General features: G+C 41.4%; 1 protein-coding gene across 7 annotated transcripts in view; it reads left to right on the forward strand.

Moving 5' to 3' along the window:
* Positions 1 to 760: 760 nt before the first annotated feature.
* Positions 761 to 17,711, forward strand: part of SYTL5 (synaptotagmin like 5) — a 229,170-nt gene continuing 212,219 nt past the window's right edge. For all 7 annotated transcript variants that reach the window (XM_036839960.1, XM_036839966.1, XM_036839961.1 and 4 more), the window contains exon 1: positions 761 to 883. The gene's annotated coding sequence lies outside the window, so the exon portion shown is untranslated. The remainder of the gene's footprint in view (positions 884 to 17,711) is intronic.

Below are 17,711 nucleotides of genomic sequence, written 5' to 3' on the forward strand. Positions count from 1 at the left end.
CTGCACTCTTCCAGGACCCTGGAGGATCTGAGAGGGTAGAGGTTCATAGCCACCTCTGCAAGGCAGGGGACTCCAAGCATATGGGAGTCATTTGTGCATTGGCTGTGGTGGGCAGTAGGGGGTCCCCAGTCATAGACACCAACTGTGAGAGGGTCTGGGCATTGCCAAATCCAGCTGGCAGGTGGAAAGTGTGTGGGATGGGCAGCCCTGGGGGCAAGATAAGGGTCCGTGGAGAGGGGAGGCCTAAAGGAAAGGATACACCTGGGATCTTGAGGCGCCAGCTGTGCTCGTTTCTGGGCTGGGTGGGTTCTGGCGCCACCACAAGGGGAACACCGAGGGCGGCAGGGCAGGGCAGGGGGGACGTGCCGGGCTGGTGGTGCGTCCCCCGGAGCCGGCCGGCACCGCCTGGGGGAGGGCCTTGGCAATGCCGTGTCCGGATGGCACAGGGAAGGTGCGTTGAGCTCAGATGGGCAGCCCAGGGGCAGCGGGTGCCGGGGTGGCGGCGGAGAGGGGAGACCCACGACGGAGGCGCTCGTCCTGCAGCGGTCGTCTCGAGGGGTGGGCTGTGCCTGGAGCGGCTCCCGCTGGGTGGGCTCTGGCGCTGCCGCCTAGGGGCGTCGGGCAGAGGGCGCTGTGCTTCAGGGCGGCTGGAGACGCCCCCCAGCGCTCCGACCAGGTACCTGCCGGGGGCGGGCGGCGCAAGGGGCGCGCGGCGCGAGAGGCGGGCGCCGAGCGCGTGAGTCACTCGGCTCCCCCGGGTGCGGAGCGGGACTTCGCCTCCCGCCTGGGGTCTGCTTTCATCTCCAGCTTCAGCGACTCACCCCTGAATCCCGGCCCCCTACGGAGGCTGGACCAGCCGCCTTTCCGTCTAGGTGACGGTCGGGTAAGTTTCTCGTCTTTGGATGCTTGGGTGACTCGCGGGGGGGGGGGGGTCTCCCAGTCTGTGTCTCGGTCTGCCTTTGCTTCCACCCTCTGGTTCTCTCCGTTGGAGACTGAAAGTTCGATTTTTAAAACGCAACAGAGGAGATCAAATCCATGCCCAGACCCCAAACAAGCCAAACTCTGGGGCCATATTCTTAATTTCCCGGGTATCTTCAAATGTCCGGATACGGCGTTTATGGGGCTAGGAATGTTCTATTTGTTTCTTGTGTCTCCCTCCTCCCCCACTTTCTTCCTGGGTGATTCTCAGAGGTGGCGTTTGGGGGGCGGAGGTGGCAAGAAAGCTGGAAGGCTGAGCTGGAATCCCTTGCCAAGGCGGTTTTCTCATTCTCGGCGAGGTGGCAGATGTTTGACTGTAGCCTGAGTTGGGATCTTGGAACAAGCCTCCCCAGCCCAGGACGTGCCAGAGCTGTAAGGTAACCGCAGTTGCTGCATATCAATCTCGGCACCATTGACCGAGTCACAGTGTTCCGGAGGCACAATTAATGTGAATGCCACGATCATGTTGAAACAATTCACTGAAGGACTCTCTTGAATATTTTATTTTGAATGTATTGTATTCCAGGAAAATTTTAGGAGGTTACCGCCGGTCTTATTTTCTGAGATGCTTCAAAACCTATTATTTCCTTTGCAAGAAAATCAATGAGCACTCTTTCTTTATAAGGATTTAAGAATGCAAAGCTACATGTTAGTTTTCCTTTTCCTCTACCAGTGCGTGTGGCTGGGGGTGGCGGGGGCGTGGGAGGGGGAATGCTTCCATTAATTGCCTTTAGAAAAATCACCGCGGGGAGGGTGCTTTCCCCTTTCTCTACCATTAAGCGCAAGTGTTTCTGTGACTATTAAATAGGTACCAATTGTTGCTGTCCTTTTTTGCTTAAAAGTAGCAGAGGAAAAACCTAGAACGCGTGCATTTGTGGCTCATGTTGACGGCTGATTGCTTTATCATGTTTGGTTGGATGTAGTGTTAACAGGTGGTCTTAATTCACGGCACAATTCTTCTGTTCTAGATGAGCAACCCTGCTGATATGGGAGGAAAGTAATATGCCCCCTCGCCCCCGACCAGACCAAGTCTTTCTCTAGCTTTGGGGGAGAGAGAAAGATGGTGGGAGCAGCTTTTCTGGCAGTTGATTGGGTGGCCCCTCATAAATTGTTCTTTCCTGAATCATCATTTGGTTTATAATCTGTGATTATAGAAATGAACCTTCACCCCCCCTCCCCCCTTGGAAGAAAATCAATAAAACCTGAGACGTTTAGTCAGCTCACAGGGGTAACTTTTTAGAGTTAAGTGGAAGCTGCGATGATCTTTTTTTCCCAAAGCTCTTCCCAGGGAGCCCCGCAAACTGAGTTAGGTTTCCCACCTTTCAGATAATGTGACTCTTCTCTGTATCTTGTGACTCTTGGTTTGCACACCAGTTTTGCTCAAGATAATAAAATTTCTTGGAAGGCAGGGTAATATCTTATCTGTGTATCCTTGGAACCTATTAAATTGGTGGGGGGGGGGGTCTGAATGAATACATGAATCTGGCAGTTTAGATAGGGTTTACCATTCCTTGAACACCACCTGGGCATGCTTTTTCTTCACTCCTAGAAGATAATCCTTCGAATTCAATGATTCTCAGAGCGTGGATCTTCAGACGGCACTGTATTGTAAATAAATAAGAGTTTGACATATATGGAAAACATCTATGTATTAATTGTGACTTTTTTTTTGCTGCAAGTAACAGAAAAGTCAACTAAAAGTGGCTTTAACAAATTAGAGAAGGCTGACAGCAGGTGATCACTGGAGTTGGCTCAGTGGTCCAACAGTGGCAGGGTTCTGGGTCAATGCCTTACCCTCATGGTTTCAAGATGGCTCTAACAGCTCCAGACATTTACATCCTTATCCCATGTTCAAAGGCAGAAAACGGAGTAGAAAGGGGTAGAGTAATTTCCCTCATGCAACTTTCTCTTATCAGAGAAGAAATAGATTTCCCCAAAATTCCCCAACAGAATCTCCCTTGTATTTCATTGGCCAAAGCTGGGCCACATAACAGTCCTTAGTGGCAAGGGAGGCCAGGAAAGTGAGTATCCGGCTTTTTAGCTTGTATAGTGGGAAGGAGGCTGGGGAGAGGGGCCTTATAGATGGCTTTTGAGAGTTAGTCGGCAACTCTGCTGGACTCTCATGAAAGAAAATCGTTCTGTTTTAATCAGTGACTATATTAATGACTGGTCTAACTAAAGCATTAAATATTAATCAATGTAGCAAAAGCACATTCAGAACAGGATTATTTTCCCCCTAGGGTATGGTATTTTAAGGGTGCTAAATGACTTTTGTAAAGTGTGTTAACTTTTAGAGACTGCAGGTAGAAAAATATATTTCTATATATAGAAATATATATATATATATATACAGCTTGTATGGTTTGCATTGTATTAAGTGTGGGTCAGATCCTCCAGCTCCTGAAACAGAGTAAACATTCAGTAAATAGTTGTGCTGTGAGTAGACTATTGAGTTTGGGAGCTTCACAACTTCGCAGGGACAAGTGGAAAGGGGTTTACCAATAAAAAAACCTAATTAGTGGTTTCGCACCAATGCCCTGAAATTCTGGTTTACACAAACTCAGAGTCTTTAATTTGGATCCTAGGAGTCTGGAGAGCAACTTAACAGGAGGGGCAAGAAGAACATAAGAAGTAGTAGATACTGACAGTTTAGGGCGACCGATTTTCTTTGGGAGCCTGCTCTGTTCCTTACTGTGGAAGATGGTTAAGATGATTCTTAGCACACACACAAAAGTTTAAGTTGATGCAGGAAAAGAAGAGAGCGTATATCACTGCCAGCTTGGATTCTTGACTCTTTCCCAGTAAGAGTCCTGATATATTTACAGAAGGACCAGGTTTGAGGACATACTGATGGGAGCTCAGCTAAGCAAGTAGCAAGAGATTGAAATTTAACAATTGCAGAATCCTATACCTTAGATTTCTCATCAGTCAAAGGAATGAAGTAGACTATCGGTGGTTCTCAAACTGTTGCACTTTAAAAATCACCCAGGGAGCTTTTTAAAATCCAGATTTATGGGCTGATCCCTAGACTTTTCTTTTTTTAATTGAGTTTTAAATTTATTTATTTTTGGCTGCGTTAGGTCTTCGTTGCTGCGTGTGGGCTTTCTCTTGCGAGAGTAAAACAACAGACTGTCTGTAAATGTGAGACTAAATGGTTTAGGAACATCCAAAACTTATGCTAGTGACCTGAGTATAATTTCAAGAATGTGATTGTATTTTATAAAGTAGAAACCTATCCCCAAAATAGCTATATATTTTTTTGGTGTGCTGGTCACTCTACCTATAATATCTCATTTAACCATTGTAACCTCTAATATATCAGATATGTGTGTGTGTCAGTTATCTACTGCCATAATAATGCTGCATAACAAGCAACCACAGAATTTCAGTAGTGTATGACAATAAGTGTGTATTATAAGCTCATGTGTCTAGGTCAGCTGGGGGTTAGCTAGACTGTTTTGCTGATCTTGGCTGGGATTGTTCACATGTCTTGGGGTTACCTGGATATTGGCTGATCTGGGCTAACTCTTTTTTTTCAGTTATATATATATATATATATATATATGTACTTTTTTCTACATTCTCTTTCATTATAGGTTATTATAAGATATTGAGTATAGTTCCCTGTGCTATACAGTAGGTCCTTGTTGGTTATCTATTTTATGTATAGTAGTGTATATATTTTAATCCCAAACTCCTAAGTTATCCTTCCCTACCCCTTCCCCTTTGGTAACCATAAATTTGTGTTCTGTGAGTCTATTTCTGTTTTGTAAATATGTTCATTTGTATCATTTTTTTAATTAGATTCCACATATAAGTGATATCATATATGTCTTTCTCCGTCTGGCTTACTTCACTTAGTACGATATCTCTAGGTCCATCCATGTTGCTGCAGATGGCATTAGTTCATTCTTTTTTATGACTGAGTAATATTCCTAGACTAACCTTGAATGGAGCAACTGGTGTGCCTGTACTCAGTTTCACATGTTTCTCATCCTCCAGCAGGCGACCCTGAGTCGTGTCCTCAGGGCAGCAGCAGAAGTGCAAGGAAGAGCAAATGGAAATACACAGGGCTCTTGAGGCCTAGACTCATAACTGGCATATCATCACTTCCACCTTATCCTGTTAGCCAAAGCAAGCCCCATGGTTAGGCCCAGAGTCAGAGTGGGAGGGCCCTACAAAGTTATATGACAAAAGAGATGGATGTAGAGGGGGTAAAGAACAGGGGCTATTTTTTGCAGTCTATCACAGAGGAAAAAAAGTTCAGAGACATTAAATAACTTGTTCAGATCACATTACTTACAAGAGGTGAAGCCAAGACTCGAAAGCAACTTTGATGCCAAAGTTTAACACTGTTTCCTTTATTTATTTAATAAATGTATTTTTTTTTTACGTTTGGCTGCATTGCGTCTTCGTTGCTGCGCACAGGCTTTCTCTAGTCTTGGCGAGCGGGGGCTACTCCTCTTTGCGGTGCGCGGGCTTCTCATTGCGGAGCACGGGCTCGAGGCGTGCAGGCTTCAGAAGTTGTGGCTCGCGGGCTCCAGGGCGCAGGCTCAGTAGTTGTGGCGCACGGGCTTAGTTGCTCCGGGCATGTGGGATCTTCCCGGACCAGGGCTCGAACCTGTGTCCCCTGTATTGGCAGACGGATTCTTAACCACTGCGCCACCAGGGAAGTCCCTAACACTGTTTCCTTTATAACACATTTCTCTCCTATTTTTTATTGTACCCTATTTACAGAAAAACTGCTTCAAGAGAAGGTATATGTTCAGCCTAGAAGATTAAAAAAAATTATCTTTGTACTTTGTCACAAGTGAGATTTTATGCACACGTGTATATATACATTATATTTTTCTATTTGCTCGAATTATAGCATTTTATTTTTTTAATTTTTATAAATGTTCTCTATTATCTCTATATGAAGCAACTAAAATATTTCCATTTTAAACGAAAAAATGGATTCAATTTGTAATCCAGTAGATCTTAAAGATAAAAGCATGTTTCATGCTGCCTCATTTGCTCTGGGGCTGTTATCAGAAGAATGGGTCTTGTTAAACCATTTCCTTTTCTTATGACTTTTTCAAAGTTATACCAGGTGCATAGGGCCTCTATTCAGAATGAATTTGCTGATGCCATAAGTGTTTTGAGTTTACCCTCAGGGTTTTCACACATTTTCCTGGTGAATTTTGCCAACAATTGGTAAAACCTCCCAGCACTGTTACCTGTGATATTTTCAGCTTGATCATCTGACCCATCAGGTTAGATAAGCTCAGTTGTGGAGATGGATGCAATAGACTGTCTGAGCCTAATGCCATTAAATAGTTGGATTGTATAACTAATTCTGTTTCTCCTGATTTCATGCTCGGCAATCAACCTTATGATTCTCCGTGTCCATTGCCTTCAGGGAGCGAATAGCCTGGTCAGGCTGTCTGGTCTGCGTGAAAGTTATATTTCTCATTGTAAATTACTAAGTTGCCACTCTGCCTTTAAACACTTATGAGCGTTATAGAGGTGAGTCAGCAACCAGCACCTTCAAGCCTGATAAATGCGGAGACACTGATAAGATCAGTTATCCGAGCTTGTACTGCTCAATGCCAGGCCTGATGATGATGACTTGCCAAAGTGAATTAATACCAGCTAGCATTTATTAATCATTGTCTGCATACCAGCAACCGTGCAGTTTTATTTACATGATCTCATTTGGTCCTCATAACAACTTCGTGAGGTAGTACTTTTATTTCCACTTTACAAATGGGAAGACTGAAGTATAGATTAAAAACTTGCCCCACATTAAAGGGGTACTTTGGCAGAGACCTCTAATCGCCTCTCAGTATCCTTTCTCGCCTTCTCCCTTAGTGACAGAATGCAGTTTTATTCCTGGTGGCACTGCATCCAATGAGCAGTCTCTGTGACCCAGCATCTCTTGCACCAAGGTGTGATCCTATGACTGAGTTGTGCCAGTGAGATAGAATTGTTATGTTGTGTGGGGACTTCTAGGAAGCCTGCCTAAAGAGAGTTGGCTTGGCTGGGAGGAGGGCCCTTTTCATCCTTCCTGTTTCGTCCAGCTGCTAGCCTGGAATGCAGGCATGATGGCTAGAGCCAGCTTGGACCCTGGAGTGACGTCTTGGATGTATGTCAGCACTGAAGTTGTCCGAATAGAAAAGTAGAAGGAATCTGGGCTCGTGATGGTACCATGCAGCTACTGTGCCAGCTCCATTCCAGAGATCTTTGCGTGCTTCCTGAAAATATTAGTGTTCTCTTAGCAGAGAAGAAAGGTAGTGATGGCTATTGGGTAGGCAGTGGACAGCGTTTACGTACTATGTGCCAAATGCCTAATATTTGAACTGTGATAAACACGTGTTTGTGTTCCATCTCTGCCACTTACTAGCTGTGTGTATTGGGCACATCTTATGCCTCACTGTGCATCCTTTCAGCCTACCTTTTAGTCAAGCCATTGATCCAGTAACCAGTTTCATGTGGGTGTAACCAGACAGGACCTTGGCTGAGCCTCACAGTGAATATTTCACTTTCCACGCCAAGCCTTCTTTGATGTTTCAACACGGAGGCCTGTTGGATCTGCCTGGCACCCACGTGGGTATTACAGAATGTGAGGGTGTCACAGGCCCATGAGTCATTCCTTGACTAATGTGGGTTGGGAGCCAGGGATAAACGCTCCTTTCTCCCATCCTTGGCTAGATAATTTAGAGCTGCATTTTAGTATTGTTGGCTTCTAAGAGGTTCTCAGAGGGTCTAAGCAAGATGAAGGCCCCAGCTGCCTACAGTTTGTGGCCAACTCAAAAATATGCCCCTGTATTGATTTTCTCTCTTTCTGGTTCCATTTTCCCAAATTCCCTAATTCTATTTTCTGAAATCAATTCCCAAAATAAATTACTTGCCTGCAAACCCTTGTCTCAGGCTCTGCATTTCAGGGAGAACTCAGGTTAAGACATTGTATAACCTTGAATTAAGCTGTACTGATAAAACTTTGGCACTTGCTGACACTTTTATGCCCCTTACATGATGAAGCAGTGTACTATCTTTAGTGTGCAAAGACAACAGTACATTATGAAATCTGATAGTATCATGTATTGGTGTGTACACAGATTAATAGGAATTGACATACCTTGTTGATGGGAGTGCACATTTGGTAAAATCATTTTGGAAAATAAAACTTGGCACTGTCTTGCGAAGTTGAACACGCATATACTGTTTGACCCAGCAATTTTATTTCTAGGTACAACCCCTAGGGAAATTCTTCTGCATGTGAACCAGGAAATCTCCTGAGGCATGTCCTTAGCAACATGGCTTATAATACAAAAATACTGGAATACCTTAATTGTTTATTGATGGGAAAATAGATAAATTAAAAATTTTGATATTTGTTATTTCACAATAGAATAAAAATGAATTAACCACTGTTATATGCAAGAACATAGCTGACTATTAGGAACAAAATACTGAATGAAAAACTAAGTTACCAAAAACTTCATGCAGTTGGGCATAATTTTTATAAAGCTCAGAAACACACAATACTAAACAATACCTTGGGAGGAATCATACATATATGATAAACTATAAAGCAAAGTAAATCCCAAATTCAGGTTAGTGCTTTCCTCTGATGGGGAGACAGGGATGGGATAGGTAGGAACATACAGTAGATACACTGGCATTCATAATGTTCTAGGTGTTGCATTGGGTGATGGGTTCATTAAGGTCATTTATCATTGTTCCTTATACTTTATTTATAAGTGATATAGATTACGTTGTATATATCAGATAATAATTTTTTAAAAATAAAACTACCACCTACAAAGATGCTGTGCTAACAGAGCATGGCCTTGGTGAAAGCCTACTCTAGCCCTCACTCTGAGCTGATGGCTCTCAAAGTCAGTGTTCTTCATCATGTGATGTGTTTCTTCCCTTTGTGTTTCCAAGTGTATTATAATCAGTTAGAATGGCAGGGCACAAGATTCAGTTTCCTTATGGCCCTTAAGGGTTACGTCCTTTAGTATCTTTAGAAGAGAAGAGTTTGTTGTGTCCTCTGCTCCATCATCCACTTGCCTGTGGTTTCTATATGTCCTGAGGCTCCTTACTGCTCTCTGCTGTACACCATCCAACTGTCGTTTTACTGCTGGTCTCAGCACTGCACTCATGGGCTGCAGTCCCACTTGTTTCTATGGAGAGAGAGAGAGAGAGGGAGGGAGTGTGTGTGTGTGTGTGTGTGTGTGTGTGTGTGTGTGTGTGTGTGTGTATTGGGAGGCAGTATCATGGTAGGGAGTGGTGAGGCTATTAACGTGACATTTCTCTCTCTAGTTTCAAACCTGCTTTCTTTGACAGCACTACTTACAAAGCTGTAAGGTTGTACCAGATTTTCAACTCTAGGCCAGGGTTTATAACCTTTACAGCATTTTTGTGCCATGGACCCTTTGATGAAGGCAATGGACTCTTTACTAGAATAGTGGTTTAAATACATAAAATCAAGCAGATTGGATTAGAAAGGAAACAAATTATATTGAAATACAATTATCAGAATATTAAAAAAAATTTGTGAGGTACTTCTTTATTAACTTAATTTTAAAGTGGTAATGAACATAAAGGATATTTCACTATATATGCAATAACTCTAATGCGACATGCAAAAATATCTGTGATTTCTATTGGTGACAAAGTCACAGATGCTCATACTATTGTGGTCTGTTGCCTATATCCATATTTGAAGGAAATACTAAATTTCAGGTAGAGATTAGTGAATATTAAGGATGTAATTTTTTTCCATCCAAATTCATGGACCCTCTAAAGTCTATCCATACACCCTTGGGGGACCGTGGATCCCAGGTTGAGAAACTTGCTGTAAGCGAAACAAAGGAAATTACAACAGCTGAAGGAAATGATTTAAAGTGAATACCCAATATTATCTAAATCGTAGTCCACAAGGAAAGCACTTAGCTCCAACCCTTCTTGGGGGGCAGGACAGGCACAGTGCATCCCAATTGCCTTTCGGATCTCACAGACCTTCTCTTTGAGAGGAACTTCCTCTTCATTGTCCCTGCAGACAGGCTTCCATACTTCCCTTAGAAAGTCCTGCCCCTTCTCAGAGGAGTTGGCCTTACCTTTGGATTCATCCGTCTCCCTTCTCCACTCTATCTTCCCCACTCAGGGTTGTCCACCTTCAAATAACTCTCTAGTGACGGCCCGACAACAAGGTACGGTGGGCTTTGGCTCCCTGAGTCTCTTCTCCTTCAGGGCCTCTCCACCGTGGTGAGCTGTAGTGGGCAGTAAAAACACTTATTCTCAGAGGTAGCTCAGTCTTTTTTTTTAAAAACAATTTTTATTGAAATATAGTTGATTTACAGTGTGTTAGTTTCAGGTCTACAGTAAAGTGATTCAGTTATACACACACACACACACATATATATATATATATACACACACACACACGTAAATATATATATTCTTTTTTAGCATTCTCTTCGATTATAGGTTATTATAAGATATTGAGTAGAGTTCCCTGTGCTGTATAGTAGGTCTTTGTTGGTCACCTATTTTATATAGTAGTGTGTATATATTAATCTCAACCTCCTAATTTATCCATCTCTCCTGCCTTTCCCCTTTGGTAACCGTAAGTTTGTTTTCTATGTCTGTGAGTCCATTTCTATTTTGTAAATAAGTTCATTTGTATCTTTTTTTTAGATTCCACATATAAGCACAAATATCATCATATGAGACTTGTCTTTCTCTGTCTGGCTTACTTCACTCAGTATGATGATCTCTAGGTCCATCCATGTTGCTGCAAATGGCATTATTTCATTCTTTTTTTAATGGCTGAGTAATATTCCATTGTATATATGAACCACATCTTCTTTATCCATTCATCTGTTGATGGACACCTAGGTTGCTTCCAGGTCTTGGCTATTGTAAATAGTGCTGCAATGAACATTGGGGTGCATGTATCTTTTCGAATTATGGTTTTCTCTGGATATATGCCCAGGAGTGGGATTGCTGGATCATATGATAGCTCTATTTTTTAGTTTTTTAAGGAGCCTCCATACTGTTTTCCATAGTGGCTATACCAATTTACATTCCCACCAACAGTGTAGGAGGGTTCCTTTTTTCTTCACACCCTCTTCAGCATTTATTATATGTGGACTTTTTGATGATGGCCATTCTAACTGGTGTGAGGTAATATCTTGTTGTAGTTTTGATTTGCATTTCTCTAATAATTAGCAATGTTGAGCATCTTTTCATATGCCTGTTGGCCATGTGTATGTCTTCTTTGGAGAAATGTCTATTTAGATCTTCTGCCCAGTTTTTGACTGGGTTATTTGTTTAGCTCAGTCTTAAAACAGAAGGAAACAGAAGCATTTCCCTGACTGCCCCATAAATTAAAAAGTTGCTCAAGTGTATAGTGAAGCTTGCGCTCTACAATTATTATGCTGATCAAGGAGAGTTCCTTATTCATCCCACAGCTTCTTTCAAATGCGCTCATTACTGAGCCATAGATCTTTTTTTTTCAAACATCTTTATTGGAGTATAATTGCTTTACAATGGTGTGTTAGTTTCTGCTTTATAACAAAGTGAATCAGCTATACATATACATATATCCCCATATTTCTTCCCTCTTGTGTCTCGTCTCCCTCCCTCCCACCCTCCCTATCCAACCCTCCAGGTGGTCACAAAGCACCGAGCTGATCTCCCTGTGCTATGCGGCTGCTTCCCACTAGCTATCGATTTTACATTTGGTAGTGTATCTATGTCCATGCCACTCTGTCACTTTGTCCCAGCTTACCCTTCCCTCTCCCCATAGACCTTTTAATGTCTGTTCTCTGAGCTTCACTAACATCTGGTTCCAGTGTGAAATTTCTGTTTGGCGGATCCTGATTGGGTACTTAGATGGTGTCATTGGTATCCTCCACAGTACCTAATTGACTGATTCACTGATTGATTGATTATTTTAACGATTTTTCCAGAATCAGTAGTGATTTTTTTTTTTTTTACCATTTTTCAGTTGAAGTATAGTTAATTTACAATGTTGTGTTAGTTTCAGGTGTACAGCAAAGTGATTCAGTTATATATATATATATACACACATATACACACACACATATATTTGTGTGTATATATATATGTGTGTGTATATATATATATATATATACTTTATCAGATTCTTTTCCCTTATAGGTTATTACAAGATATTGAATACAGTTCCCTCTGTTATACAATAGGTCCTTGTTGTTTCTCTATTTTATATATAGTAGTATGTATATGTAGTAATGATTTTTTAATTTTATTTAAAAAAATTTTTATTGGAGTATAGTTGATGTAGTAATGATTTTTAATATATATTATTTTGGGGGACAGTTTTGATTTACAGAAAAATGGTAAAGCTAGTATAGAGTTTCCATACACCTATACCCAATTTCTCCTATTATTACTATCTTACATCAGTATGGTATATTTGTTACAGTTAATGAACCAGTATTGTACATTATCATTAACTAAAGTCCATACTTTATACGGTTTCCTTAATTTTTACATAATATCCTTTTCCTGTTCCAGGATCCCACGTTCCATTTAGTCATCATGTCTCCTTGGCCTCCTCTTGACTGTGACTGTTTCTCAGACTTCTCCTTGTTTATGATGATCTTAACAGTTTTGAGGAATACTGGTCAGGTGTTTTATAGAATGTTCCTCAATTGGAATTTGTCTGATGTTTTTCTCATGAGTAGGCTGGGGTTATGTGTTGACGAAGGCTGTAGAGGTGAAGTACTATTCTCATCACATCATATCAAGAGTACATACTGTCAACATGACTTACCACTGTTGATATTGACCTTGATCACCTGGCTAAGGAGTGTTTGTCGGGTTTCTCCACTGTAAAGCTACTCTTCCCCCACTTTACCATACTGTTGTCTTTGGAAGGAAGCCACTATGTGCAGGCCATGCTTAAGTTGTGGGGAATTATGTTCCATCTCCTTGAAAGTGGGGTATCTATATAAATTATTTAGAATTCTTCTGCATGGGAAAGTTGTCTCTTCTCTCCCATTTACTTGTTTATTCAATCATTTATTTATATCAATATGGACTCATGGTAATGAATTTTTAATCAAATAATCCCAATCTTTTTTATGGCCAGTAGCATGAATTTCTGTACCAAACTATGGCTAGGCCTATAGTTTCTAAGCACACAAAAAAGAGTAAAACAATGGCTACACATGGATTTTGTTTCACTCTTTGTCTCTTTCCTTTTTTTGGTCAAGTTTTTGGTTTAAAATCTAACCAAAAGAACAATTCAGTAATGTGGTTAAAAAAATTCAACCATCCAAAAAAAAAAAAAAAATTCAACCATCAAAGAGCACACAGTGAAAATTAGGACTACTTTCCACCCCATATCCTTGTATCCTTCTCAGATGCATCTCCTATTAACTGTTACTGGTATTTTTCCAGAGATTTTCAATACATGTATTAGCATATATCTATCATTCAGCTTCTTTAGACTCTAAAGCAAAGGGTCAGGAGAGGAAGAGCAGGGTAATGAAAGAGAAATAAGAAAGGGGAGGGTAGGAGCAGACCAAAGGTGATTAGGTCAATCATAGAATTCTTAACTCAGTCACTCTACTTGCTTGTAAAACAGTTCATTTTTCCAAGGTTTTTTTCTGGTGGAGTTTTGCCACATTTGTGTATTTTAACCCCTGATTATCAAGCAGTGTAGCTGTATCAGTCAAGTTTCTTAGCTGAAAACAACCAAGTCCTCTCTACCTAGTTTAAGCAGAAGAATTTATTTGAAGGTATTAGGTGGTATGGTGTTTCTGGCCCCAATTCTCTCCACCTCTATCCAGGCCTTTTGGACATGTGACCTTGTAGTTTTTCTCACTCAAGGAGACTATTTCTATGTGCCTTGAGTCTGAGGTTGACCATGTGACTTGCTTTGACCAATGAAATGTTAGTAGATATGATGCATGCTGAGGCTTGAAAAAGCATTTGCACATTTATACTTTTGTTCTTGCTCCACTGTCATCTTCAAGAGAACATGCCAAGCTTTGCCTCCTGGAGGATGAGACACACGGGATGCAGAGCCAGGTCATTCCGGTTGTCCCAGTTAAAGGTATCCTAGATGGGCTCTCAGCCAGTTGACGCCCAGACATGTGGGTGAGCTGAAGCGCAGCTGACCACAAAATATATGAGCAAGCCCAGTCTAGCCCACCTGAACCCTACAGATTCATGAGCTAAATGAATGCTTATTTTTGTATGTCACTGGAATTTTGGCCTTGTTATGCAGCATTATTGTTGCAACGAATAACTGATACAGTAGTTTACAGAATCCCGAGGAGGTCCAGAGAACCTGGTTTGGATGTTATTTGACTAGGAGAACTGCCAACTACACCCAGGATGTTTCTAGCAGAAACTTCACTCCTGCTGCCTTGTAGTATTCAGCACCTGAATAGAATAGAAAGAACCTTTATCAGTGTTCTTTGGAGGAACCAAATGCCTCCAACCGTTGCTTTCAAGAATCACTGCTATCGCTCACAAAGTTTACTTCCTCATTCCAGTCCTCCTGTGGATTCATCTGACTGGTAGAATCTAAATCACACCTGGAACCTTAGCTGCAAGGGAGTCTGGAAAACGTGTTTTTTTTTTTTTTTTAAAGTTTTCTAGCCTGTGCTGTGCAAGAAGACCTGCTAGAAGGGGTTTGGAATAAGTGTGAATGAGTCACTCTCCAGTATCTGCCACAGACGCATAGAGAAAAGAACTCAGTATCCTGATCCCCTGATTGTCTGCCATCACCTCATAGGGACAGTCAAGGTTCAACACTCCCAGGACTTGAAATTCTGAGGGGAGGAGCCCTGGACCCTTTAATTGCTCTGCACCAGACTTGCTATAGCAGTCTTAGGTCTAAGAAAGCAGTTTGGTTCTGATACTGTTGACTGAAGGTACTCCCTGCCTTCTCCTCCCTTGGCATCTGGCAGGGTGAGTAGCATGTGAATAACTGCAGGTGAAACAATATTTTAATTACATTGGATACTGTAAACAAGGAGTTCGACCCCATTTCACTTTCCCTGTAATAAGTGAAAAGTCGAAAGGAAAGGCATATAGAAAAGCATATGCGTACTCTCATGTAGAGAAGATGTTAAGGAAGAAATGTATCCCTGCCTCTGTCCATACCCTATATTCATATGCCAATTCCTTTGACCTAAGTATCCTAAATACCCAAAGGGTGACAGTGGTGGGCTGATGGATTTGAAGCTCACCCTTGCCCTCCAACTTCACTTCCACCACAAGCTAAAATGGCCCTCTGAAGTGTCTGGTCTGGGTCACGTGGCATTAACTGATTGATAGAAGACATTTCCATTAAATGAGAAGGCTTTGGGTGTAGGTGTATTTATTTGTTAAGTGCCAGTTGTGAGATTGGCCCACATGAAACCTTTATTCTTTTTTTTTTTTTTCCTCTGAAGACCTTGTTCCAACTAAATATTTGCTGAAACATTTTGGTGACCTTTTTGCGGTTTAATTTAATAGGCAAAACCATGCTGTTGCTAACAGTACAAATACCGAAAAATACTGCATTTGTGCAGTATTTTAAGGGGGGAATTTTAGTACACCTGGGTGAAAAATGAAGTATTTAGCTGTATAGTCAATATGTGGATCCTTGACTAGTTACCAATGAAAGTAGGAATTGGAATATATGTATAGGAATATATATATACACATATATATATATATACACACACATATATATATGCATATATATGTGTGTGTATATATATATATACACACATATATGCATATATATATGTGTGTGTGTGTGTGTATATATATATATATATATAGATAGATAGATAGATATATATGCTTTAGAAGAGCATATAGTCTATAAACATTCCCAACTATGGCAACACGACCAGGACATTTACTTGGAGGATCAAAAGATATTGTGATATTGGCAAGATGCTACTTGGCCCATATAACTTTGTATATTCAGTCATTTGGTTTAATATCCCTTGTGAATTGATGGAGAACCTAAATGCAGAATAATAATCCCCTCAGCTACCTGGGAGTTTGTGGTAGGCACTCATTATTATTGTTATTTTTTGAGGTAAATTTCCTTGTATGTTACAAGGAAACATATTTGTGACAAGGTCTGAAACTTCTATTCACAAAGGTGCCAGACTTGGATCAAGACTTAGGCCAGGAATGATATCACTTATATATGGAATCTAAAATATGACACAAATGAACTTATCTATGAAACATAAACAGATTCACAGACAGAGAACAGATTTGTGGTTGCCAAGGGGGAAGGGGGGTGGAGGAGGGATGGAATGGGAGTTTGGGGTTAGCAGATGCAAACTATTATATACAGAGTGGATAAAAACAAGGTCCTACTGTATAGCACAGGGAACTATATTCAATATCCTGTGATAAATCATAATGGAAAAGAATATGAAAAAGAATGGATATATATATATATATAACTGAATCACTTTGCTGTACAGCAGAAATGAATACAACATTGTAAATCAACTATACTTCAATAAAATAAATTAAAAAAAAAAAAAGACTTAGGCCAGGGAAAAGCTACTTCTACAGATTGGCCCCTACCTACCCTACTCACTGGATCTCCCACTAGCCTCCCTATGGAATCTTCTCCCTCAGCCAACTGGTATAATCGGTCACTGGTGATACATTTCTACCTTTGCCTGTACCTTTTGACCTGCCTAGAGGACCTCCCTGGCCCTCTCTGTGCATCTGTGGTCTACTATACGAGTCCTGGCCTAGCCTAGACCAAGGTAAAGCTTAGCTATAAATCCAGATTTCTCCTGGTTTGCTCAGCCCTTGCCCACTACTCCCTCCTCTGAACTTCTAACACATCAATACTTTTGGCATCTAAGCTAGGCCCTCTGTGCCTCCAGGATGTCTATTCACAGCTACAGTGTTAGCCTCTAAAGGATACAAATAGACTGACTTGTAATTCTGTGTATACTTAGCCCCTACCTCAGTGCCATACAGATATAATCAGTCCTCAGTTGATGGGATATGATGCCTTGGACCTCCAGCATGAAGCTAGAGTCTGGGTAGCAAAATTCCTTGCGTTTCCCTAGAGCTTCCTGCGTTGGCATTTCTGATGTCTGATTTAAGTCTTATTTTTTAAAGGGTCACATGATTCCTTTATTACTTCTCTCCAGTAATGGAGAGGAAAGGTCTTTGTCTTCACTGGTCTTCTGTCCCAAATGCCTCCTTATGCTTTATATGTATGGGGTACCAAAGCAGTGTGGCCTTTGGCCTGTGGGCTTGGCTGATTATCTCATTTCAACCTCACACCAGCCCTAGGAGGTTGGTGCCATTATTATTCCTATTTGGAGGTAAGGAAACTGAAGCAGGGAGAAATGAAGTAACCTTATGTCACAAGCTATGAAGTGGAGGAGCCAAGATTCATGCTAGGACATTCCGGCTCCCAAGTCAGTGCTGTGAACCTCAACACTGCACTGCCTTTCCTGATGCCCGCTTGGTGACCATCACATGATCCTGTAAACCTCAGCGTTTCCCTAGTTAGAAAATTTAAGCAGCAAATGGAAGGGACTGCTAATCCAGGAACAACTTTTGTTTTTCTCACTGTGCTACCGAGATTCCCAGGACATCTTCTTGGTGGAAGAATTAAATGACAGGAATATAAGTATGATACTCCCCTAAGGCCACAAAATATAGGACTTCAGAAACATCCATGTCATTAAGATCAAATC

This window comes from Balaenoptera musculus, chromosome X (assembly GCF_009873245.2).
Source record: "Balaenoptera musculus isolate JJ_BM4_2016_0621 chromosome X, mBalMus1.pri.v3, whole genome shotgun sequence".
NCBI classification, from domain to species: Eukaryota; Metazoa; Chordata; class Mammalia; order Artiodactyla; family Balaenopteridae; genus Balaenoptera; species Balaenoptera musculus.